Here is a 25,171-nt window from a genome sequence, read left to right as displayed (position 1 = left end):
TTTTATACCCGCCAACCCTCTTCTTCTCGCGAGAAACGCGACAAACATCGTGGAGCGAACTCGTTTCTCTCTGCGTTTCCTTCGAAACAGGTGACGAAACTGTTTCGATAGTCATCGGGATCTTATCTCGGAACATCGAAGAACGAAACAGCAGTCAACTGCGTTGTTCGTTACTCGAACTCGCGACTTAGACTTAATTAACAGATAAGATACTCGTCGGAATGCGGTGACGTTATCGCGAGTCCCTTTCTTTCGGCGTCAAGCTCGCCTCGTTGATCGATGGCTCGGCTAATTAGTCTGAAACACCGGCACGCGCGGATTTCGTGCTCTCCGTTTCCTTTTTTCCTCTCGTCCCTCTTTCGCTTCCCGTTCTTTTTTCATTCGCGTGAGCGGGACACGGGCCGGTGTTCACTTATCTCGTTCGTCGGCCGTGTCCCCCCTCGTGGGGCGCGTTTGTCTGATAATTGTCGCCTGTCCCGAACACCGGCCGCGCGGTTCGGACAGAATTCGCGGGGTGGAATAATTGAAAACAATTACGGCGGATAAATTCTCGACTTGTCCGACTAACCGACCCAGGAATTAAAAAGTCACCGCGACCGAACACTTCGCTGCTCTTATTCCTATTCGTTGCCATTCGGTTGCTGGGCGAAAGAGGATTACCATAGGAATTATCAAATTGCGCTTCGTCGCAGACTATTTATAATTCCCCGAGTTTGTCTCAACAGTCTTGTTCCATTAATTAAGTGATTTAATTTCAAGTGAATCGAATTTGTTCTCTTTATTGGAATGTTGGGTGGAACTCGCGAGGAGTTTTCTGCTGAGATAAATTATAGATCTAGTTTATCCGGATAGTTTTCTTCTTCGTTTCGTTAAACGAATTTTATCGGATTGCATCGTATTCTGTGTACCGATATTTATTATTCACAATTTATGTGTAATATTATGTGTAAAGTAAAAGTATTCTTATGTTTTAATTCCTTCTTCATATTGAACAATAAAACGAAAAGATATCTTAACGAACTTAATATCATTGGATAAACAACAAGTAACAAACTTAGTAAATAATATTACTGAAGCAACTTTATACGGATTACTTAACTCGTTTGAACGAAGTTTCTTTACAACGGAAAATTATCGATTCATTTATAATTCATGAAATTCTGAAATTATAACATCGAGGGAAGCCGACTGAAGCTTCGACATCTATTGTCCCTTTCATTCGAAATTCTCCGCAGGTGAGTTTCACTCGCGATGTGACGTTCGAAAAAACCGTCCAGTTCCGACTCGGCGACCGGTTCAAGACAGTTTTTACGAGTCCGCGAAAATTGCCACGGTCTCGCGGTTTTATCATCCCCCAGGACACACGGCGCGTACGCCTCGGTGGCTTCCATCGCGTGAAAGCGGAACTGTAGACAGCGCAAATCCGTGGAAAGCAGAAAAATGGAGGATATGTGGGGGGATTTAGACACGACGTGCTACAGAGAGGAAGACAGGAAGAGAGAGAAGAAGAGATTACCTGCTGCTATAAAATGGCTGAACCAGTAGTCAACGTTTCATAATATTTAGATAAGAGGGAACGGGTCTCGAACGCGGAATATATTCCGTCTGTAACGCAGTAATAATAACTCCCGGTCGAAAGCGAATTAGGTTCGGAGTATCTAATTTTACCGTTGTTACGAGGAAAATTATTTGCGATCCCGCGGCGGAGTTACTATTGTAATTTACCGTATTTATCGTCGTTCGAATTTATTCACTCCTCCCGTCGAATTAGAAACGGTTTCCGTTCTCGAAGAATCTTTCGATCGAGGTAACGATCCTCATAGAAACCACTGAAAGCAATAATTCGATGATAGTAATAATAAATAATTCAAGAATTCTTGTAGAAGACATCGTAAATAGTAAAACTGAAAAATTTTCCTTTATTCTCATTCTGTAATATACAATTTAAATGCAATTTTCTTTTTGTAAGTATTTATCGTTATCGTTAGATGACCTTCTTCCTCTTGAAAAATTTTGTATTAAGACGTACAATCTCTTCAAATATTCTTCAATTCATTTAAATCACATTCTCCAAGTTTCCGGAACAAACTGAATAAAAGAACGGAGAGTACAATATTTACGATACAACTTCACAAGTCGACTCGGGTAACCCCGATAAATTATTATAATTTATCGTCGAACGAAGTTTCCGATTGGCAGGAGGCTCGCGAATGAAACAATGCCATTTCGTAGCCGACGTGTTTAATAAACCGTCTGTCTGCGGAAAATCCCGTCGGCAAACGGTTCCACTCTCTGAAGGCGAAAACGGGACGGTTGATTAATGAATAATCAAGCGTCGCAATGTTTCGTTTCTTTTCCTTTTTACCTGTCAGTGGGTTCTCCGATTGTGCGATTTACCCATTCGAGACTAGGGATTTTCTGAAGACGGACTACAGGAGCCAAAACTCAAAATCATCATTTTCACCATCATTGGTCATTTTGTATAATTTTCACGATTTTGATCATGGGTTACTTATCTTGGAATCTTTGCTTGAAACCAGTACACGTTTTCATCTTCGCACACCTTTAACTCTTTGCGGTCGTAAGGTGAACAATGTCCGATAGAACACATACCCTCGTGGTAAAATAATCAAATGAAATAAACAATTTTAAACAATTTCGAAATACAACCATAAAAGGTTAGTTTTTACCGCTAATTAATAAAGTAAGGTAGTTTTCCACCACCAACCGATAACGGAAATTCATGATCATTACACATACTCTCTGTGATTAGTTTTTTTGAGTAAGTACTCTGTTTCACATCTGATGCACAATTCGTCTCGAATAAGTTAAAAGGCGTGCGCGAGGTACGTTGCACCGGAACGTAGCGTTCAAAACGGTGTGCGTGTCGAAGCCACTGCTCGTAAAAGCTTTGAACGCGAGTCTATGAACGATCCCGCGGGATTTTCCCGAAAGTCCGGCCGTTTCGCGCGCGGAACCGCCGGATGAAAGCGCGAGCAAACACGGGCCTGGAGTTTTGTCTGGTGGCGCGGCAAATCGCGGTGTGCCATTTTTATGTTCGAAACGGCGAGAGAGAGAGAGAGGGAGAGAGAGAGGCAGAAAAAAAGGGAGAGGGGAGGTGATTAAAGAGCGCTACGGCGCTCGCGGGCAAGAACAAGCCTGCGAGTAAAAAAAAAACAAGCGAATCGTATGTCATACGTGGTCCTGGTGAGCAGCGTTGGTAGGGGGTGTAGCGGGGTGGCATGCAATTGGAACCACATGGGCGCATTTGCATCTCCTTTTTCCGCGCCTTCTTTTTTTTCCGCGGCCGCAGACGGTGGCGCACGATCCGCGTTGAACCGCAGACTAACAAGAATAAAAATGCCTGTAATTTTTCTGAAACAAAAGACGCGCGGAATCACGCGCCCCGGTTATTCTTCCGTTAAATTCCTGGAATCAGCTGGAAATTTTTCTCTAACGACACTTGTTCTGCTGATGTCTGTGTTTTGTTTTTAATTTAGGGGTTGTTTTTGAAGTGAACGGTTAGCGATTTGAAGAAATAAGTCTTTGAAATTTAGTAAACTGGACATTCGAATAAAATCAATCGTAATATTGTAATATTCTAATTTTCTTAAGATTTCGTTTAATTACAGTTATCCCCGAACCACCCCGTCGATGCATAAATACCCGTAAACGTATGAGGTTCCTTTGTCTCTCTATTAGGTACCCGGAAATGTTCGTGTGGATTCTCAAATCAAACTTTGAACAGAGAACGTTTTTATGAAATATTATTTTATTTGATACAAACGGCTTGAAGATAACTTGCTACTAATATCAATTTCATTCATTAAGCTAATGAAGTATTGATCGAAATCGGGCTTCAATTGATTGTTAACGTGAAAATTGCATGAACTTTACTAATACAAATGAGTCGAAGACAAATGATTTTTGAAACGTATTATCCAGAAATATATGGGATAACGGGTTACCACGTAGAAAACCGCCGCAGAATATTTTTACTCGCGGAATTAAAAAGTTCCGCGAGGCGAAGAATTCCTGGGTAGAGCGATCTGGCGGTTCCGGCGACCGGAATGAAAAATGGACGAAGTCGCGGGCGAACTTTGCCACCGATAGACCGAGAATAACAGATCGTAAAACTCGGCCGAGCGACACGGTGAACGCGATACCGGGCTCGCCGGTTTCATAAATTTCTGCCATTGTTCGTTCGCCCGGTGTTCTGGCCGGCTGTTCGCGGCCGACGATTCCGTTTCGGGAAGAATCAGTCGGTCTGCAGGCCAGTTTCCCGGCGCCGAACCAGCACGACCGGCTCCGATCCGCGGGAATAAGGTTGGAATATTTCCCGGTCGGTGGCCGGTCTTTTATCCCGGAGGAACCGCCGCGATTGTCTGGCATGGATGAGAGTCTTGCGAATGGACACGCCTCTCTTGCGAGGACTGCAAACGTCGGCGGCTGGGAGGAACGATTGGGAAATAATTGACCAATTTAAGGTTACGTGACTGGAACGTGTCTCGTGGCACAGAGCAGGGAAACGAAACGAATCGGGGGAGAAAGACAGGAGAAAGCTAGGGGAACAGCGGAGAGGTAGAGAGAGACAGTTGGTGGTCCCATGGCGCCACGAGAGCTCTCCCTCGTCAACCCCCTTTTTTCCTGCTCCACGATTCGGCGCTACTACGCCGCCGATCCTTGTCGACAACCAGATTACGTTTCTGTCGCACTGTAAATATGATCGATGCGTGTTCCGTTCGGGTAGTCGCGAGGACGGGGCGCGAGAAACATTCGAATCCCGTCTAGGACTTGAGATTGGATTGAAAGTCGCGGCCCGGTTGATTGAAACCGTGCGATCAGGAGACTCGTTGCGTACTCGATCGATAGGAGTGGTTTTCTTTGTCGTTCTTGGTTGCGACGGTGCATCTGTACTCCGGTAATATGAATTTACTTTGCTTGTGTACTGGAGTTGAAGAATGTGTGTTTACGCTCTTATTGTTCTGCGATGTTACTTGTATGTTTCCTTTCTTTTTGCTATTTTTGTGGTTGTTGCACAAGAGGATTATGTGGGGTTAGTTTGATGTGTAGATAGATAAATGTCTTATAAAAATTGATCATTTTCATTGCTAATCATCATTCTATAGTATTTATTTTCGCTATTGACCACTAATAATCTCAATTTTAATTAATTGTAGCGGTCGAATGTCAGTTTAGGGGATGTCCACGTAAAATAATGAATCAGACCTGTAATACTTAATTTATTATAGATCTAATTTCTCTGCGATTTTCCTGTCATATCAATATAATAGGAGTATCATCGTACTAATCTATGGATTAACTGTATACTCACAGTGACCACAGAATTCTTTTCTATTTCTAGCACCTAAATCACTCGACAATGAAGCATGTTACAAAGTCATAAAGCAAAGATATCACTTTGTAGTGATGATAGTACTGATTTTAATTCCGACAAACTTCCACGAATAACACGAAAATTCTATCATTACGCAAATGAAATATAAGGGTCGAATAATCTACAAAACGTATTCAAACGCCCCGTACAGTATCCCGTTGCGCCGTTCCGCTCGATCAGAAGCCCAGACGAGATTTGTAATCTTCGACGGGGTCGGTAAGGATAATTGATGAATGGCGGGCAGGCGAGCGGGCCGACGAAAAACGGATCGGCCGGCCCTTAAATCGAATTAATCGGACCCGTTCTGCGCGCGAACTCGCGCGTACATACCGGGGATAGATCGTCGCCGGTATTCGTCCTGGCACGTGCTGTAAATATGATAGATGAAGCCTCGCTCATGCTCTCGTAAGAACCGAGGAAATACGTTACGATTCCGATGTGAAAAATTTGCCGGTTCCGTCCGCATGGAAATTTCATCCGTGACGAAGCCGGGCGACCATAAATCTGGGTAAACAGTGCGGGGAAAGGGAATTTTTTCGTCTGCCTCCTGCCGCGTACATGCATCGACAGAGAGAAAGGGAACGAAAGTGGGAAAAAAAATACAGGAAAATTTCCGAACCGTCCCTATTGAAAGAACGAAACACGATCGCGCCTTCCTCTTTCTAAAAGCTCGAGCTTTGTCCCGGTTCGGCATAAAAGCGAGCCAGAGACCAGGGGATGCGAAATCCGCGATAAATAAACCGTGGCTCCGTGAGAACAGTACTCGTTCGCACTCACGACAATTTACTCCTCTCGCGGACTTCCCCACGCAGAGACGAAGAAAAAAACCAACCCTTAGAGAAGGTGAAAAAGGTTCCAAAACCAAGAACAATCGGCAGGTTCCAATAGCGTCCGAGCGGGAACTTTTCATAGACTCGCACACCATACGTTGAAGTATCAGTCCTCTTATCTCGAGAATATAAGACCAGGCAGCCCGGTGATTTGATCAATCTTTCAAATCAAAAGGAGGATGGTCCTCCGAAAAGGAAAAAGAATCGCCTCCAGTGATTACGTTTCCCGGGACGAAAAAAGTATATTTTCCTCGTTGTCTGGTTGGGAACTGTCCCCGTCGCTGCGACGATAGAACAAATATCCGACTCATCCGAATAATTTGATCCGTTACGTCTCGAGTAAATCGAGGGGGTGTGTCGCGCTCGCCTCGGGGCAGTGAGTCAAGGGGTAAAGAAATCACTGGCTGATTACGTTTCGTTTCCCCGGCCGCGGCAAGACCCACAGGGAACTCTCTCCCGAAGAGCGACTCTTGCCATCTCCTTCACCGCCCCGTGCTATGTTCGTCTTCTTCGAGCCACCCCTCCGGTTAATACCGGCACTTTATCGCTGGGATGCTTTTTTTCAAGTTTCTCGAATTTACCACACGTTCACCTGGCTGGCTCGCTTTCCTCCCAATTTCCTCTCTTTTTTCTGCTCACCCGTTCATGAGTTGTACACTCGCCAAAGGGCGACAATAAACACACACCCCCGATGATTTAGCGCGACGCATCAACGGGAGCAAGGCCGTCGTACATCGCGGGAGCCCCGCGAGAGCTTACCCGCGGTACGTTAGTGCCTTATAAAAATAAATAACACCCCTGATTTCGCGGAAAGCCGGGGCAATCAGTTTCCCCGGACTTTTCGTGGTGGAAAGGCGGTGGCCGCGTTTCCGCTGGCAATATAAGCGGCTTGCGGTCAGGGGCCGAGATAGACGCGATTCGCGAAGCTCCGGTGTCTTCCGTGGCGGCTGGGAGAAATTATTTTCGCGGAGTTTTGCGGCTTCTAACCTCGTTACCAAATGAAGAGGAAGATTTTTCTCTGACGGCAGCTCGCGGACTCCGATGATTACCCTCACAACCGCGCGCGATCGTTAGTTGAGGCTTTTTCCTTTTACTAGATTTTCGTTAACTTTTTTCATTTCTTTAGAGTTTGATTAACTCTTTTTTCGCTTTTTCTGGACTTTGATTCACTTTTTTGTTTCTACTTTTGTCATTTTTTTTCAATGTGATTGATCTTCTTTGGTTATTATTCCGGATTATGTGTTCATTTTCAAATGGACTGTCAGTTTTCTTTAGCGAGCTTTATCGGTTTTCTAGTGATAGGTCACTTATTTTTTGATTGGGGGATTTTTAGGTAAGAAGTTATAAACATAGAAACATTATAAAATGCTTTGTTGATTCATTTCATGAAAGTAGAATAAGAGACAGATTTAGATGCTGTAAGCTAGATTTTGTTGCATCGCCACCTAGCATGAAGGTAATTAACCTTCCCTTACTTTGACTGACGGTTTTTAATTTTTCCGACTTATTTCTTTGGTCACGTTTGCGAATCATGCGACAGTCTTTTACCATCGATAAATCGAGACTCCGGAGGAATGAAGTTCCCGCAGAAAATGCAGTTACACGCTCTGTTCCACACGGTTTACCTTAGACTCGCACGCAACCCTCGTGGGTCGGCGTGCAGCGACATGCGTCGCAACTCGATGACAATTATTTTATTTGCCAGGGTTGGCGCCGCGCTGAGGAAAAGTGGTTCGTGGTTCGGAAAACGCGACGCTGTCGTTTTCCGTCGAACTAATGGAATTATTTTATTGTTTCGCGATGGCGATGTCTGGCTCGCGGCGAACAGCTTGACAGTTACATTTAAGAAATTAAAATATCATGTTCGTAATTAACAGGTTGAAGTTAAAATAACTTCTATTAATATAGAATGTAAAATTTCGTACAAAGAACTTATACGTCATGAATTTTTTTACTTTTATCTGTTACCAAAAATATTGTCTCCATTTTACGTGTCAAATTCCAAAATTTCCGGAAACGTTAGCTTATGGCTGTTTTTCCCTTTTAATTCGCGGACCGAGGGGTGAATCGTCATCCGTGACCGGACGAGCGCGGCTGCAGGGACCACAAGACGGGTGGGTTCCTTGCGAATTCGCCGCGTAGCGAAAGAAACCGAGAGAGAACAATTGGCCGCGGGACAAAAAGCATCGGGAGTAAATTGAAAGGAAGGAGGGAGGCGAATGGAAATGGACATTCTCCTGATCGGCCCGGTTGGACGGCCGCTAGCCGCGTCTGAACGACTCGGGCGTCGCGACGTTGTGCTGTCTCGATCCTCGTTTTGTTTTACAATCGCCTTCTGGAAACTCGGCTGGATCGAGTTTTCCGCCGAAAATGGACGCGTTCCAAACTGGGCGACACTGCGGCGTCGCGCGTACGCCGCGTTTACCAATACAGCGGTATATATTCGTGAAAGCCGGCGGAAAGACGCCCCGGCTTTTGGTTTTCCGCTCGGATTCGCGGGATTTTATCCGTTCGGTCGGACTCCGAGCAAACGGCAACGGGCAATCTCTGTAAAATTGCTTCGTATTTTCCTTTGTGTCCTGCCCCCTCTTCGTTCCGTTACCACGATCTTACCCCATTAGCGTTAATTTCGATCATCCGTGTTTGCTCCACCGTTAGCGACGTAACTGGGTGGGTGGACTACTTCGCTGGAATTACGTTGTCTTTACTCTTGTCATTTTGCACGATTATTTGCCGGTACAAGTGTTAGTCTCTCTCTACTGAATCTGTGTCGCGTCATTATGTTTACTCGCAATTCTTGGTTGTAAAAACTGAAACTTCACAATACGTGAAGTTTCAGTTTTTCTAGAAATTAATATTCTATTTTTCTGTTGACTGAGTGATTAAAAGAACGAATGAAATAAATCGTGAATGAAATAATGAGAGAAAATATTAACTTACTAATTTAGTTCTTCCTTTTCCTTATGTTATTTCAATCATATTATTTCGATGATTATTGGAATTTTTATCATGCCATACAGATTATTTTTATTATTACCATTACTATTCTTTGCAACAAAGGACAGTTTTTTTCAGCATTCTTCGAAACGTAAATATACTTCTTTCCTCTCTTCCTACCTATCCAGCGTCTTCATAAAACTCAAGAAAAATCATATGGTAAGCGTTTGAGCCGACGTGAAGAGGGACGCAGGAGCGTATTCCGAGCAAAGAGTAGAACCTCGCGGATCAGACAATACGCGCGGTATACAGAAGCAGCCTCGGAACGGTTCTCCTTTCTTTGTCCGCGGTTCTTCTTCCATTTTCCCCTCGGCCAGGCCTACATTCATCCGCTCGTTGCTCCTGGCGCATCGTCTTTGTCCGCTTCGCCGCTCCGAATCCCGAATCCAGCTGATTTTTTTCTACTCCGTTTTTCTTTTTCTCCTTTTTTTTCGACGTGAAAGCAGCCAGCGCGGAAAGCCGACTCCGCGTCGAGATTTTCGCGTGTCCCGTTAATTTTTTAACATCCTTTTCAGTGACGCTCTTTGAAGCATACTGATTTCGCCGTACCTGTTTTCCATCGTGACGTTGTTCCTTCTTTCCGCGCGTGGAAGTATCACGTAGCTAGTAGAAGAGTACTATGCCTAATTTCTAATATATTAGTTTTAACACATTAGAAAATATTCTGGATTGACTTGGAACGTATCCCCACTGAATATTCTTCAATTTTTCGGTTCTGTTCATAATTATAAACGTTCTATTCTGAACGTTCAATGTTTAGTTCTCTCATTTCATCGAGCTTTTATTAATTCTATGTAACTAAATTTAAATTATTGTTACTATCTAATTAAACGTTCAACTCAGAGACTACGAATTAAGGGTATGCATATTTTTATAATTCATCCATTTCTTTCAAACAAAGCAGTACAGTTTAATTAGGAAATAGGAACGCGTACAAAATTAACGTTTGTAGTCTTGGTATATGATAAAAATGTGCTCTTGCGTGCGAATTCGCAAATGTGGCAGAAGTTGGTAGACTATTTGACGAATGTTTAGTTATCCGGGGGTTAATATTATTCGCTTATTGTGAGTACAATATTACTTCTATTCTGGTATCTTTATACAGCTTCTTTATACATCTTTTGTATCATCAACTTACAGCAGCTAGGATCCAAGGAACCCGGACCGTAAATTATCCCGTTCCCTCGTCGCGCGCAATCGAAGGGACATCGTCAATATCGCTGATTCGGATAATCCGCCGAAAGAACCGTGAAATTACGATCGCGACCAGGATTGCAGAATTTTTAATATTTCCTTATCCTCGGGATCGTCCGGATAGAGATCGAGGTTCACAACATGAGGAGCGTAACGACGATTATGGGAATACGGCCAGCAGCACGCGAGACGTGCACGCGCGTGCGTGCATGCGTGCGTCTCTCCGGAGTTGGCGTAATAATGATAGCGGTAATAAATTATCGTTGGCCGCGACAGTGTCGACCATATTCACGATTATGACCGTAATAAATTGGTGGACAACCGCTTCGGCGGACCGATCGCGCTTATTATTATTAGAGCGAATATAGAGGCCGGTATCCCAGCCGTGCCTATCCCCGGATACTTCGGCCGGTAAGTGAATTAACGCAGTTAATATTCCCTCTGCGCACCGATTCGCCATTTACGTGCCGCGATTTTACGGTGTGCCGCAGTTTCTGTCGGTCTTCTCGCCAACGATAATTATAGATGTCACGTGAGGTGTTGCGTTTATCGGGACAGGTGCCATTGGTGTCGTTCGTGTCTGCGTGCTTGCAGGAAACCGTCGAACAGACTAGTCGCGAGCTTGATTACCGTCTTGTCCTGTGGTTTCTTTCGTAACTGTGCTAGATAGAATCTGTTTATTGTTCAGAAATTACTGGGAGAAGAAAAAGAGTTCATGCTCCTTTTATATTTACGTTTATTCTAGATCATTGACGATTGATGGTAGAATTATGTTTTATTTGAATTTCATGGGATTAAAAGGGCCTCGCATGATATTGCAAGACGAGGAGTTAATACATTGCAACCGGAGGATACAGTCAACCTTCGATAAATGCAAAACTTCTGTTACTTGTATGGTTTCTTCATTCTCTTCTGCTTCGCTATAAGATATATTACTCGAAATAAAGAAATACTGTAACTTACATCACCTGCCTCGCATTTAGTACATATTTTACCTTAACAACTTGAAAGAAAGAAATCAAAACTTTACAAACTGATCTTTACTTTTGCATGTAAATTCTTCACGATTGCTATAAGCAAGATTTTCACAGAATTATTCCGCGCGATTAAACTGGAAAAATAAAGGGAAACCTGACAATTCGAGCTCATTCCGTAACTACTCTTTGTCTTATGCGAGAGTGTCGATATTTAGTATACGTTGCGCACACAATCGTCGATTTAATTTGATTCAAGGGTACTTTTGACCCCTTTACTGGGCCGCACCCTTTCGCCCGAAGTTTAATCAGATCCGAATCCTTTTATTCTGTGTTCCAACGCGAAACTTCTCGCACAGTGCTCACATAATTGATTCTACAAATTCTTCATTTCCATCTTTTACAACAAATATAAAAACCTCCACAAAAAATGTTAGGAACAGGCCCAATTTTATTAAATGAGCATCAAAACAAATGAACAGGTTTCTTAAACACATGAGTCAACTGAATTCCCTCGAGCTCATCGTTCGTCCGCCGTTCCACGGTGGCCAAGGCAACAGTGTCGCGTCGTTGTTATTAAAATTAGTTGCGCGAGACAGGTAACAGAATTTTTAGGGCGGTCCGGCTGCGCGGGAATATTTTTTGGCGCCCGATTAAATTCACGCGGCCGCGCCGGCCTGCGCGCAATAATTCACTGCACCGTGTCCGCTCCTTTTCCTCGTTTTTCCGTCCCTCCCTCCCGCCCTTCCATCTCTCTCTTTTTGGCAACGTTTTTAAGGTTCCATGCGCGGCTAATAGGAAAAGATTGTGTCTCGCTAGGGTGACCGTGCCACGGCTCTTCCACCCTAGCTCGTAGTTCTCGCGCTCGATTTATCATGGTGACGTGTACTGGCTGCGCCTCTCTCCGTCGAGTGTTGCTTTCTCTATCCTTTTATCCCCCTCGTCTTTACCCCTCTCTTCACGGCTTCTCTCTCATCCCGTGAAATTAAGGCGAATCGCGAAGTTTCGTATTTCACCATCCACTCTCTCTCTCTCGTATGCGATTAAGTTTCCTCGATGCTCGATAAATCGTTGCGCTACCTCGTAGCTGGTAGTTACAGTGATGGCAGCAGCGGGGGAAGCCGGGGAAACCGAAGGGCTGCGATCGAAACCTCATCGTTGCTCCCGTGACCCGTGAAACCCCATCCTGCCCGTTATTTTCTCTGATTGTGGAATCGCCGGGAAGTATTCCCGCCACCCCCGTGTCGCGGGACGACTTCGACCCTCGTCTGGAACTGTACTAGAGATTAACGTTACATCGACGTGAATTCTTTGAACTGTCGGATTAAGGCGAGACGCGGAAAGAACGTGAGCGAATTAGGCTTTCGGTTACTAATGTGTTCTTTAAGTTAATCGTACAAAAGGGGCGAATAAGTAGGAAGTTTCTAATACTCAGGTATTGGTTACGAAATTTCCAATCTTTTGAAGCACTCTAGTTATTGTTTTATATTTTGAAACACAGAATCAGGTTCTACAATTTTCACGAGTGATCAATACAATAATGAATGTAGCAAATCAGTAATTATCTATCTATAAACGCAACTCCAAGTAGCGTATTCTAACAAACTTTGCTAAAAATATTTATGGAACTATGTTCAATTAAATTCTTGAAGCAAAGCGTGTGGAACAGCTCAGTAGGCTCATAATCACGTTACTAAAGCGAACGGAGTGGCCCGATAAACCGGTACCCGTCCCGTCCCGTCTGAAAATAACCACCGGCGCAAAAAGAAGGGAGGGTCAAGATCGGGCGGTGTTCTCCGACCGTTGGACCCCTTCAATTATCAGGGGTATCCAAGTGGCACGATAAAATTCGAATTCGGCGAAATTCAGCGTGTTTCGGTGGTCGAGTACCAAACCGCGCCCGGCGTGTTCCCCTCGAGTGGGCGGGAAATTCGAAATAAAAGGAGAACACGCGGTGGAACCTCGGGGCGGAACTTCGGAAATTTATTCACCGCGACCGAGCGAAGTTAACGGAGAGAGAGAACTGGTCATGGATGGTCGAGTAGCTGCACAGTATTGCTCTACGCGAAATAGTGCTGACCGGTGATCCGGCTGCGCTTCCTTTTAATACATATTCAGCCGGGGTGAGAAGTTGTATGAGAAGATTTCCAGCCTCGCACTGTTCGATCTCGATCCTCGTGGTCTCCTTTCCTTCCGCCTTGTATATACCTTATTACGTGTACGATCTAATAAGATGCACTTAGATGGCGTTGTGCATCGGAGCGTAATAAACTTATTTAAATTCTATTTATCGAGTAATGCCACCCTTTTAATTACATATTTCGAACCAACCGAATGAATGTCATTTTTGTTATTTCTATTGTGTGAAAATAATTTCAATCATTCGTAACTACATTTGCTATATGGGGTGAGCTACTTTACCACATTTACAATAAAAATCGTATGAAATTTTATTATTTAATTATTTTGATTTTTAGTGGTTCTATTACTCGTTCAACTTGCTTATTTCATATCTCACAGTCCCATCGTCAATAAATCCATCATTAGACAAAAAAGAACAGTTAAACGGCGGTCCACGTGTTAAAAGATTCCAGCAGGGATCGGGAGCTCAGCTCGGAGTAGCAACGACCCGTTAGGAAAATTTATGCTCGCGTTCCAGAGATTCGAATTTCCAGGAAACTCGTAATAAAGTCAGTCCCATGGCTCGAGGATTTTCCAGGCCCTTAACTTTCCCCTCAAGATAGGAAACAAAATTTCCTCCGCCGGAAGAGTCCCTTCCAACTAGGAAAAAAAAGAAGAAACGCGCAATATCCGGATTCAGAAGTTCCCGAATCTTTCATCGCCGGTAAACGCCGCGCACATCTTCATCCGTACGTTTCATAAACTGAGTCTCTCTCTCCGCCCGGCTTTTCCGGAGTTAAAGCGTCCGCGCACGGCTTCTTTTAACCCCCTCCGAGCCACCTCCGTCCGATCTCATTGTCGAGACGTCAGAGAGGGGAAAAGAGTCGGCGAAAAGTTCCGCCGAAGAATACCCGGCTGCCATTCCGCTGGTACGCCCGGCGCGGCACTGCGGGACTGGCTTCTCGTGAAAAGCCAGCTATATTCGGCGCGTGGAAGTCGCGCGGACGAGCAACTCCGAAACGTTCGCTGCTAGTGAAAAGCCCGTCGAGGTTTTCCTTGGCACTGATACAGTAGAACTCCACTTATACATGAACTCATTGGAGAACAAACTGTTCATGCAATAGGAGTCCACTAATTTGAACTGCTCATGACTTTTCATTCGAGTAACTGGGGTTCAGATAAGTGGACTCGGTTATATTGTGTCACCCCGTAAATAAGGCGTATTTTGTAATGCTTCTTGTGTTATTAAAAAGAAATATAATAAAATCGTTGCCCTGATTTAATTGATAGATAATGAAGGACAATATGTTTTCGATTGAAAGCAATTTTGTTTATATTAATTTTTGAAAATGAATAAGTATAAAAAGCTGTATTTTTGAGATTACCCAATACATTTACATTCTTCGGATTGTAATTCAAGGAATCCTGGTGAATTGATTTGTTTACTTCAATAAGAGAAACGAAGAAATTCTGTACTTATTATTGTTTATAACATAATACATTAAGCGTTCGTATAATTGGAATAACGCTCGGCATTAGTTCAGATAATAATTCTTTATAATAATAATTGCTATTATTACTATAATGTCTTCAGTAATTACGGTAATCATAATCCTTACTTATTACAATAATAATCCGCTCAACTACGTACTTATCAAAGTTTCCATTAAACAAATGTAGTTCTATTGCATTCCGTTTCGTCTTTGTTTTTCAGTGGCCGTCACTGTCAGTAACTCACTTTCTTCCGTTCTTTTTCTCCTATTTCTTCCCTCCGTCCTCCGCCATGAATTCCATCCCCATTCCTCCAGCATCCAGTTTTCTCGTTTCTCGGTTTTATTTACGTGTTTTCAGCTGGTTACAAGTGTCCCCGACTTATCCGCGGAAGTTCGCCATAGCAATTCCGCGGGCAGAATTATTCGCCCCCTCAGCCGGGATCCCGTGGGTGTGTCTAGGTTACCGAGGAAACTAATGGAATCGGGCTAGATTTTTCTCCGACCATTGCGTAGACGGGTACGCGCCGGGGTGGAAGCGTTACTCGTTGGCTTAGCAGACACGCGGATGCCACGATTCATAGGATTCGACGCCCCGGAACACGAGCTTCCGAGGGAATTTCCAAGCACGCCGAACTTTATCGGTCCATATGGGAATATTCTGTATTTTATTAGCCGCCCGCAGACTACAGGGAAGCCTGGTTTATGGATCGCGGCGGATTAGGAGGGATGTTGAGGTTTAACCCTTTCAGCGCTAAGACGTCCAACGACGAGGTTATTTTGTTGGGCAGGGTGAGCGACGGGAATGTTTGCGCATTAACCTGTTAGATTCTATACTTCGGTAACTTTGTTTGCCTTCTATTAACGATCGATATAATTAGTTCCCGTCAGTATATCCAACGAATTTTAGAAACTTTATTTTTAATTTTCAAATTTAACACGTTTACTTTTTCTTATTTATTTCACGGTGACCTAATATTCAGATGAGTGGAAGTATTAAAAAAAGAATCAATTCTCCTTTTGTCTACTTTGTTATCTCTATGTGCATCTTATAATTAATAATTTCAGGATTTACAAATTATATTTAACAATTCCATTTACAAAGTATAACTAATAATTCCAAGATTCCAAAACCTCGCGTCGACTCAACTCAGTGCTAAACCAACCGTTCCAGTTCTCCCAGGAAAATTTTCTTCGAAGCTTCGCGTTCAGTAACTAAGCGATCGATCGTTGGTTCGAATCGATTCGATCCGGAAGCGCGCCAGGCGCCGAGATCGGCAGCCGAAGCCGGACCGGGAGTTCACCGAAGCGTGCTAATTAAAATTGATGTCGGAATGGAGACGCGCGCCGGGAGGTGTGGTGGGTCCGCGTGAAATATGAGAAACGATGGGACAACGCGCGCTGCAGCCTCGAAATTTCGAATCGTGGGGGTGCGAAAGGTGGAAATCGCGGCCCCGTCGTCCCTGAGGAAATTGAAACCCATAAAACATAATGGTGAGCGACACTCGGAGGGATTTACGGGCATCGCTATTTCCCATGACCACCTCATTATTTCTCGGCCGTGTCATTTCGCATTCGCGGGGCCAGGTTACGTGCCTGGCATGCTTGCCGAACGCCGTGGCCGTTGCCGGGCACACGATCATCCTCCTCGCCGTACGAACACAAGAAGCACACTCGTGCCAGGTGTTGCTGTGTGCTGCAGCCCCATAGTGCCATATGGCCGTGCTATGCCACAGTGCCGTAGGCATCCCAGCCTTGATCCCCCCCTTTTCTTCGAATCTTCTATTGGAATTCTTTCGATCCATCGTCTAAACTCAGTCGCTCAGAAGTTTCAAGTTCATAGGGTTTCGTTCGAAGATTCTTAACTTTCACTTTCCATGGATCATAATATATACAGTTTAATCGTTTATGTGCCATGAATCTTTCACAAGAGCAGACTCAAATTCGTTGGGAACCGATCGCGCATCTTGCGTTTCAGTTCTGAAAACGGCAGACAAGATAACGTTTTATAATTCCATATTCAAAAATGTAAATCGGAGTATTATAAAATAAACAAATTGTTAAGTAAAATTTCTTTTTAAGATTACCATAAGTTGAATTTACTTTACTTTCACATATATGCATTTGAATTATGCACATGTTGATTAATTGTGAATATGGTATCAATTTGCGTAGAATAATCATTTTCCACCAACTTTCCGAATGTTCTTTGTCCTATCTGGACCACAGCGGCGTTTGCAGCGAGGAAAATAAAATGGCGGAGAGAGAGCGCTCTGCGCGGGTCGCGCGGGAGGTTAATCGCCGTGGCGAAAGTGCATACACGCCTCGTACGTTCCCCGATGCACTTATCGCCCCGTCGGAGAACCACCTTCGCGGTACTGGCATACGTATGTGCTCGCCTCCGCTGGCCACTTATGCGAGCTGACCGACATACAAAGAAGCCGCGGCGGTTCTCAACCACTTGCTCTCGTAACTCGTGGAATGTCCAGCTGAACAGTGCGAAGAAAAACAGAGGGACGCAGGAGCCAGCTACCTGCGTGACTGAAACTCCGTCACGGTGTCGTTGCGCTGTCACGTCGCGTTGCCGGCTCCGCTTCGAGTCCCTGCGGTAAAATACAATCGTGGCCATTACGTTCCCCGCCGGTGGCACGAGAATAGTGGCTCTCCGAGGACCGTGAACACCCGTTTGAAGGTTTAATTGAGGCTGTTTAGAGCCAACCCGTCCGCAGGTACATTAGGACCCGTGCAACGCGAATGAAAAATGCGCTACTGCCGCCGTATAACGAGACTAAAAGAATCAAAGAAAAATAACTAGACCACATTTACCACCTTATTGGCACCCATCAAATCACTCATACGATCAAGGTAATTTTTGTAATAAAAGAGAAACGGATGAATTTTAGCATTTCGTAGATAAAAGATGTTCATGTCTGTATAATTAGTTATATTATCCAAATACGGGCGATATGTTCAATGTTATAAAGATGAGATCGTTTGTAGAGAAATGATATAAGCATCACAAAATGATAAACATTGAAATTGAGCAGCGGAAGATTTCGACAGTGATTAGATTTCAGTTTCACCTGGCTTTCTGCTTTAGGTTATATTATATATAAAATGAAAGAAATTTTATTGTTTGCAATAATAAACTACATTTTATTGATTATTATAACCCTCTGCTGAGAACTTTTCAATCTTATAAAATCTCTTTCCATATAAAACCAAATCATTTTATATGGAAGAGAATTGTAAAAAACTAGAAAACAAATAACCACATATGAATCTTTCATTATTCGAGTTATTAAATTATTCATTGGCATCTTTTGATATTAGGTATTAAAGTTCCAAAGTCTCCATTACAGTGACCATTGCAAAAGATTCAGAAAAGTATTCACTTAATTTCAATTTTTCGCTGTTTGTATTCCTCGCGTTGTAAGCGGTCCCACCGCATTATTCTATCCATTAACCAAAAACTACCGAGTTGACCAACTCGACAACCGTTTGCACGGTAACGTTTTCCGGAGAATCAGGTGTTAAACGGATTCCTTTTGTCCGCGTACTTCGGAGAATAGCAAGCGAGGAACGTAACGGGAAGTCGGCTCCGGTGAAAGACACTCGATCCGGATAGTTTACCCAGCAATCGTCTTCCGTTCGTGTTCCTAACGGAATTCCGTAACTTTCTATCATCGAGGCGCGCCGAACTCCTCGGCCGGATCGTCTTTAAAACGTCATTCCGCCTCCGTCCCTCGAGGATAGACGGGAACGAGGAGAACTCGCCGCGAAATTTTCTGGAAATCCGTTTCGAACGTTGCTTTTGGATCGGTATGTCGAGAACGCTGAGGAGAGAGAGCTGTATCAGCCTATCGGGTCTTTTAGCTGGTGGTTTCGATTTACAAAAAAAGGAAAAAAATTGGGAAAAGGGTGTAACGCGTATGAGAAGTGAGAGTGGGAATCCCCTCGAACGCGTTACGGTTAGCCGATAAATTGCCATCGCTTCTGGGGCACTTTCAAACGTTCGCCGAATACGAATCGTTATACGTATCAAACGAGCGAAATTGCGTTTGCGTGCTATTTTCAGTGGCTGTTAATGCCAAAATGCGGTTCCGTCGCGTAAAAATGGCTGCTCGGCCAGAGAACTGATCCAACACCCATCTCGTGGACGACTTTCCCGCGGTTTTTCGTGATCGACACGTGGCATGACGTTTAAATTTTCATTTCTGTTCTGTTGAAGCTCGTAAAGGTTAGTTTATCGTTCAATAATCTTCCCGCGCAAGAATTAAATATTTATTACAGGGATAAATTTAATATAATAATTAAACATTCGTAAATCGTATTATGCTTCCGTCAGTGTCGAGTCGAGTAATATTCGTACTCATTAAATTCAATAAGAAATCTTCGTCAGTCGATATTATGAAGGCAAGGAATTAATTCTATAAGGGAAACAGAACATTTGCCCATGGTAAAACTTGATTGAAGGAAATAAAACGACGGGGGAACAAGAATAATACGACGATGGCAGCTCTTCTTGCTCGGGATGAACGGTGTAGATCTTTTTTTGTCTTCTTTTCCTTTTTTAATAAATTCTTCGCTACGATAAAGTCGTTGGTCGTCGATCTACCTTGAATTCCTGCGAGCAATTCCGTGACGGGAGCGAGAGGTCGGGACGAGTGGCAGGATTGCGTGGATTCCTAACGTAACTGGGTCCGATCGAACCGTAAGGAGATATTTTAATAATCCTGTTTCAATTAAACGTCTCGGCGACTGTTTAGCCTGGATCGAATACCTTTGCCGATCTTCGGCGGTAGACTACGCTTAATAACAATAGCGTAAAGTATCCTGCCGTATATCTTCCAGCCCTCTGTTCCACAGTGAATACCGAGGTGTTATCGATTCGAGAGTTCCAGTGACCATTTCAGGAACAATTAGTGCATGAAGTAGTCATATCCTCTCGAGTCAGCGCATAGCAAAATTAACCCTTGAATGCAGACTTAAGAAAAAAATTACACATGAGAAAAAGAAAAGTACAGACATATAAGTTAAGTAAATTACTGAAGCCTATCAAGATACCCGTCGAAGAAAAAAACAGAAATTAGAATAGAATTTCAATTACTCTTCGAATATTTGAAACCCGCTTCAGTTGATAACATAAGAGAAAAAAGATTCGATTTTGTTCTTTGGTAATTCTTGTACCCTCGAAAACCGCAAATTTCCGCAAACGTCCGAGGTCTAATAACCTAAATAGGCTGTAAGTTTCTTGTAGCATTCTATAACACTTCAAACCATGGAGATCTAAGATATAACTCCCGGAGGTTTTCGAAAAGAAATATAATAGTAACCAGACCAGATTATCGTTTTTCCTTGTGGTTCATCTTAACCCTTTGTGAACAAATGTTATCATTTTAGGGACATCAAAGTTCATATCTTAAAAACAAAGTTGTAATCAAATAATTCTCTTCTATCTTCTGTTATTTCGAAATGTGACATATAATTTAACTTCCTTCATTGAAAGTTTCGAATACTTAAAGAAGTTCTCGTTTGAAAGGGATTAAACCTACTTCATTGATCGATTTGAAGAAAACATTCTACTTTACATTCCTTTAAAAAAACAGAAGTATCAATTTTTACACTAGAAGTTACCAGTAAAAACGACATTACTTGTGGAATGGTCTGATTTATACTGTCGGCTATAGTTTGGACCCGCTACATCTCGGTTAAAAGAAAAACTTCCATTTTGTATAAACAACTTTTATTGGAAAATTTTTGTGTATGATAAAGGAACATGGACGTATGTGTATTAGTAAAATAAAAGGGTATTCATTTTTGTTTTTAATTTAAAATTGATGTGTATAAAATATGTTTGAGAACCCGAGTATATTCATGGTTCGTTATCCCTGCGAATTTCTCGCAGATTTCTCCCAGTGTATCCGAAAGCCGCGAAACGAAAGTACCGTATAGAAATCGACTGGAGAGTCGGCTGCAGATGTTGAACTTGATCCAATCCCAATTACTCACCGGGCACGGTATACGTTATCACGTTACGCGCGTTCCCCGGGCGCAGCGGACTAATAGCGCCGAACTGGAGCGGACAACAAAGCCGCGCGAGAACGCGAGCGTGGCCGAGAGGGCGACTCCGGTTCTGGATAAGTAGAGCATGAAGTGTAAGTAAGCAACAGCGGCCCGGAGGACGATGGGGAAAATGTTGGATTCAGCCACAAATAAATTTTGTTTTTTAGAAGAACGTTTGTTCGCCAACATAACGTGCTACAATAGACTTTGATGTAACTTTTTTTATTCGTCATCGTTGTCGATAACTTCTTGTTATTTTCAAAGCCACTCGTTGATTCTAGTCAAGCAGAACTGTGGTAGTTTTGAATTAAAGAACTACGAATCCTTAAAGGAAATAAAACTTTTTCAAAGTGACGCAAAGAGACAGGGTTACAGTATTACTGTAATCAGTCAAGTAATAGGCTATAAAGCAAAAGTAAACAAGTTGGAAGATAAATTTTCTTAGGGAAAACAAAAATAAAATGGAAGACAAGAATTGAAACAGCGATTAATCGGACAATATAGAAATTTATATCAAGTTTTTATAAATAAAATCAAACTTTAATACCAGTTACTTGATCGGTATTTCGTAGTATTAAGACTTATCGACCAAAGAAATATCATTCTTAAATCTTCACGAACATTACCCTATTTGATATTCTACGCACTATTTACGATAAATGCATAAAATCCGTTGTTCGTGGCTGAACCCGATAAAACTGGAAAGGCTCCAGGTAGACACTTTTGGTGGCCACGCAAAAACAGAATCATTCTCTGTCCCGTTTCTTGTTTACACTGCGTGTCCACTTCCGGCGGAAAGCTGGGACCGCACAGCCACGTTATTGTTCCCCTTGGAAGGAGCTCGCGAAACTCTCCGCGACCGTCGTCGCATGAACGACGCTTTGATCGACGGAGAAACGGTCGAAGGAGAAGGATGGCGTGTTCCTGCGCGACGCCTCCCCCTCTCTATATCTCGGTCTCTGTTTTCTATCGGGAATCGATTCGGGATTGCGAGATTCTCCACGGAGAGGAAAGGAATTTATGGCCCCATTGTTCTCGCTAAAAGTGGACCAGCCAGCTGCCGATAGAAACCGGGCCGCGTCGGGCCGAAGGATGCCTTCGAGGAGAGGAACTGGTTCCGCTGTTTGCGAACTCGTACACGGCCACCGTTCAGGCACCGTGAATGCCTCCTGAAGGATGCTCTCGCGAAGGGTTTGAGTACTATTTTCTGTCGGGAAGTTTGCGTATAACCCTGCAATCTCGCGGATCGTGGACAACTTATATTTGGAGGACTCAGAAGTCAAACAGTCGCAGTCAGTTTCATTTTATACGTTCAACCCATGTCTCATGATATCGTGTTAGACTCGCAATGAACATTCTTACGCTGCATTTAACAAATCTGAATGTCTACTTTTTATAAAAAGTAAGTTAAATATCATTCTTCTGTTATCATTCGTTAATGTTTGCAGTAAAGATAGGTGTTGAGTAAGCATCAAATTCTTTTCTTTGTCTAATAATTATTTTTGATAAAGTGGTTTTGTTACGTACAGTTATGACAGAAATTATAGGACAAGGGGTTAGTACGTTGATCGCCCAATTCGTAGTCATCAAGTTACTTATACAAGTGAAAGAACTTTTCTAAGGAAACAGAAACTGAAAAGCCTAGATTTTTTACAGAGATTGCTTTCTCAACCTTCTGGCATCTTAAATCTAAGAAAATTCGGTATGTTCGATATTTGAGTTAATGATGTATAATTCTATTACTAGATTGACATTTAAAATTTCATTCTGCAGGTGGTGCCTAAATTTCTTTGTCAATCCAAGATTTTAAGGATAAATACTTTTTTAAATTATGTAAAACAAAAATGTGATTTGTACTAACTTAATTTTGAAGCCTTCGTAATACATGTGAGAACTAACAGGAAGAAGGAAAAAGAAAAATGGAGGAAAACACGTCTTCCGTCACTGTGTTCTTTGTTAGAATAATAAAATGATACGTAGTAGTATAAATGTTTCGACATTCAATTGTAACAACAGCGGAAAGTAATCGCGCAAGAAAATCAGGACTTTACAGTAAACCCAAAAATACATCTTGGAGACATTACGAGATGAATTATAAATAGAGATACATCTCAAGAATTCGGAAGTCTGTTCACCCTGATAGTAACGGTTCAATCTCTTATACGCCGTGCACAGCCTGCCATTAATCATTTTACTCTTTTTTACTCCGTTTCTCTTTGGTTCATTTCAGATTTTCAATTAAGGAAACTTAAAAGTTTTTGATCGTTAATGGTATGTTTTATTGCGTTCTCGTACAATGCTATTGCGCAAGAGATGAAATAACTGTCAATCGCGATTTTAGAATTTATTATCTTCGTTGTCACAGACACGTTATTTATAACGTTTCATGCAATCATTCTGCAGTCACGCGATACAGAAAGACATTAACTTAAAGAGAAAGTTGGATGGTCTATAAATCAACGATTCGATAAATCTTTGAAAAGTCAACACATGCGTGGATTGTCATAACAAAAAATACGAAAACGTTCTCGAACTTCGCTTACATAAAAGACAATATCTTCTGACCGGAGGATACCGTTTTAACGATTTAAATAAAATTGTTTTTTAAAACAATCTACAAATGCTCAACCATCGAAGTAAATTCTATTATTATTTACGGCATTTTGCCACTTCCTTGCGTTAGCCTCCAAACCCATCAGGGTAGAAATTCGGTGGCTATCAAGAAACAAATTCATCAACTCAACCAAAATTCGTCAGAAAGCACACATTTCACTACACTAAGCAAACAGAATAACAACAAACAGTCCTTCAAACACCTCGCATTCCTTCAGCAACCCCGAACACATCGACTCCAATAGCAAGAACAAGCAACGATCCAATTCCAGAAGCCGACCCCAATAAAATCTTCAATCCGTCAACGACAATGAACCGACCACCTAATCTTCATTCCCGTCCAACAGTCGCGGAACAGGTCGCGTCTCAGTAAGCGGGTCGGTGCAACAATACACCCGCCTCTCTCCCGTTCAATAAATCAGACCGAACAGTCCGTCCGCGGGGTACTCGTTCAACAGCGAGCAACGATTACGTCACCGTTGCAATGTTGTCCCCGGTTGATCAGTCATTAAACCTGAAATTGGAGCGCGAAACATGGAATTCCATCGCGCCTACGGGGGATGGTCGATCGGTAACGGACGCTGTGGTGGTCATGGATTAAAAGCTGCCTAGGAATCGATAGTACGCAAGAGGCGCAACGGCCGCAGCAACGTCCTTTGACGCGATTTACCGCCGGACGAGGATAGACGGAGCGAGGGGTCGCCTTTTTGCGCGGGCGTGCGCGGATCGGCGCATGAATAAAAAGCTCGACCGTTGGAGAGGGGCTAGAGGGGGGAGGGGGAACGTTACGCGGCCGAGCGGGGATTAAAGCCGGCAAAAAATCAAACGGCCGGACTGCATATTCGCTTTGACATCGGCTCGACGGTCGGCGAGCATCTACAGCGCGCGCGCTCCGCGTGGATATCTCGCAGGCACGCGAGCGAGAGGACGTGCTCAGTTCTAGTCCACTAACCCCGCGGTTTGTTGGATTAAATCCGGCGCATTGGGTATCGGGTACCGGCAGACGGAGCGGAGGACGATTTTTCGATCGTCGCGCGCCGATTTCTTTTTGTGGCGCTACGGTGAAACAAGCCTGTCCTCGTTGACGGGACGGGAACCGTTACATCGGCCGGGCACCAGGCTGCGACCAGTCGCGCGAATCAGGGCTTCTCTTGTCATCTGTTTCGTCGACGGAATGCGGTCCTCTGAACCGGCCGACTCGCATCGAGAATGCTAGCCGGGCTGCTGGCCTGTCTCTCGTGTTACCGGTAACGATATAACACTTTGATACACGTCCGTCGAGATGCGCCATGGACGGACAACCGGGAACGAAATGTGGGCGAGGAGCGGATCTGCGCTCGACTCGCGCGCGCCGCGGCGATCGGCGACTAGCGGTTCTCGGCGGTTGTTCGACGATGGTTGAAGATAAAAGGATTTTCTGTAAATAGTGGACGGTGAGGCTTCGATTAGCCTGTTTCATGGGAAAGTTTGGTTTTAGGATTCTTTTTT

General features: G+C 43.4%; 1 protein-coding gene across 1 annotated transcript in view; it reads left to right on the top strand.

The window, feature by feature from the left end:
• mthl1 (adhesion G-protein coupled receptor methuselah-like 1) overlaps positions 1 to 25,171 on the top strand; it is a 208,968-nt gene that overhangs the window by 17,844 nt on the left and 165,953 nt on the right. The window lies entirely within an intron of this gene.

Source organism: Nomia melanderi, chromosome 11, assembly GCF_051020985.1.
Source record: "Nomia melanderi isolate GNS246 chromosome 11, iyNomMela1, whole genome shotgun sequence".
Lineage (NCBI taxonomy): Eukaryota > Metazoa > Arthropoda > Insecta > Hymenoptera > Halictidae > Nomia > Nomia melanderi.
This window is presented reverse-complemented; position numbering and strand designations above follow the sequence as displayed.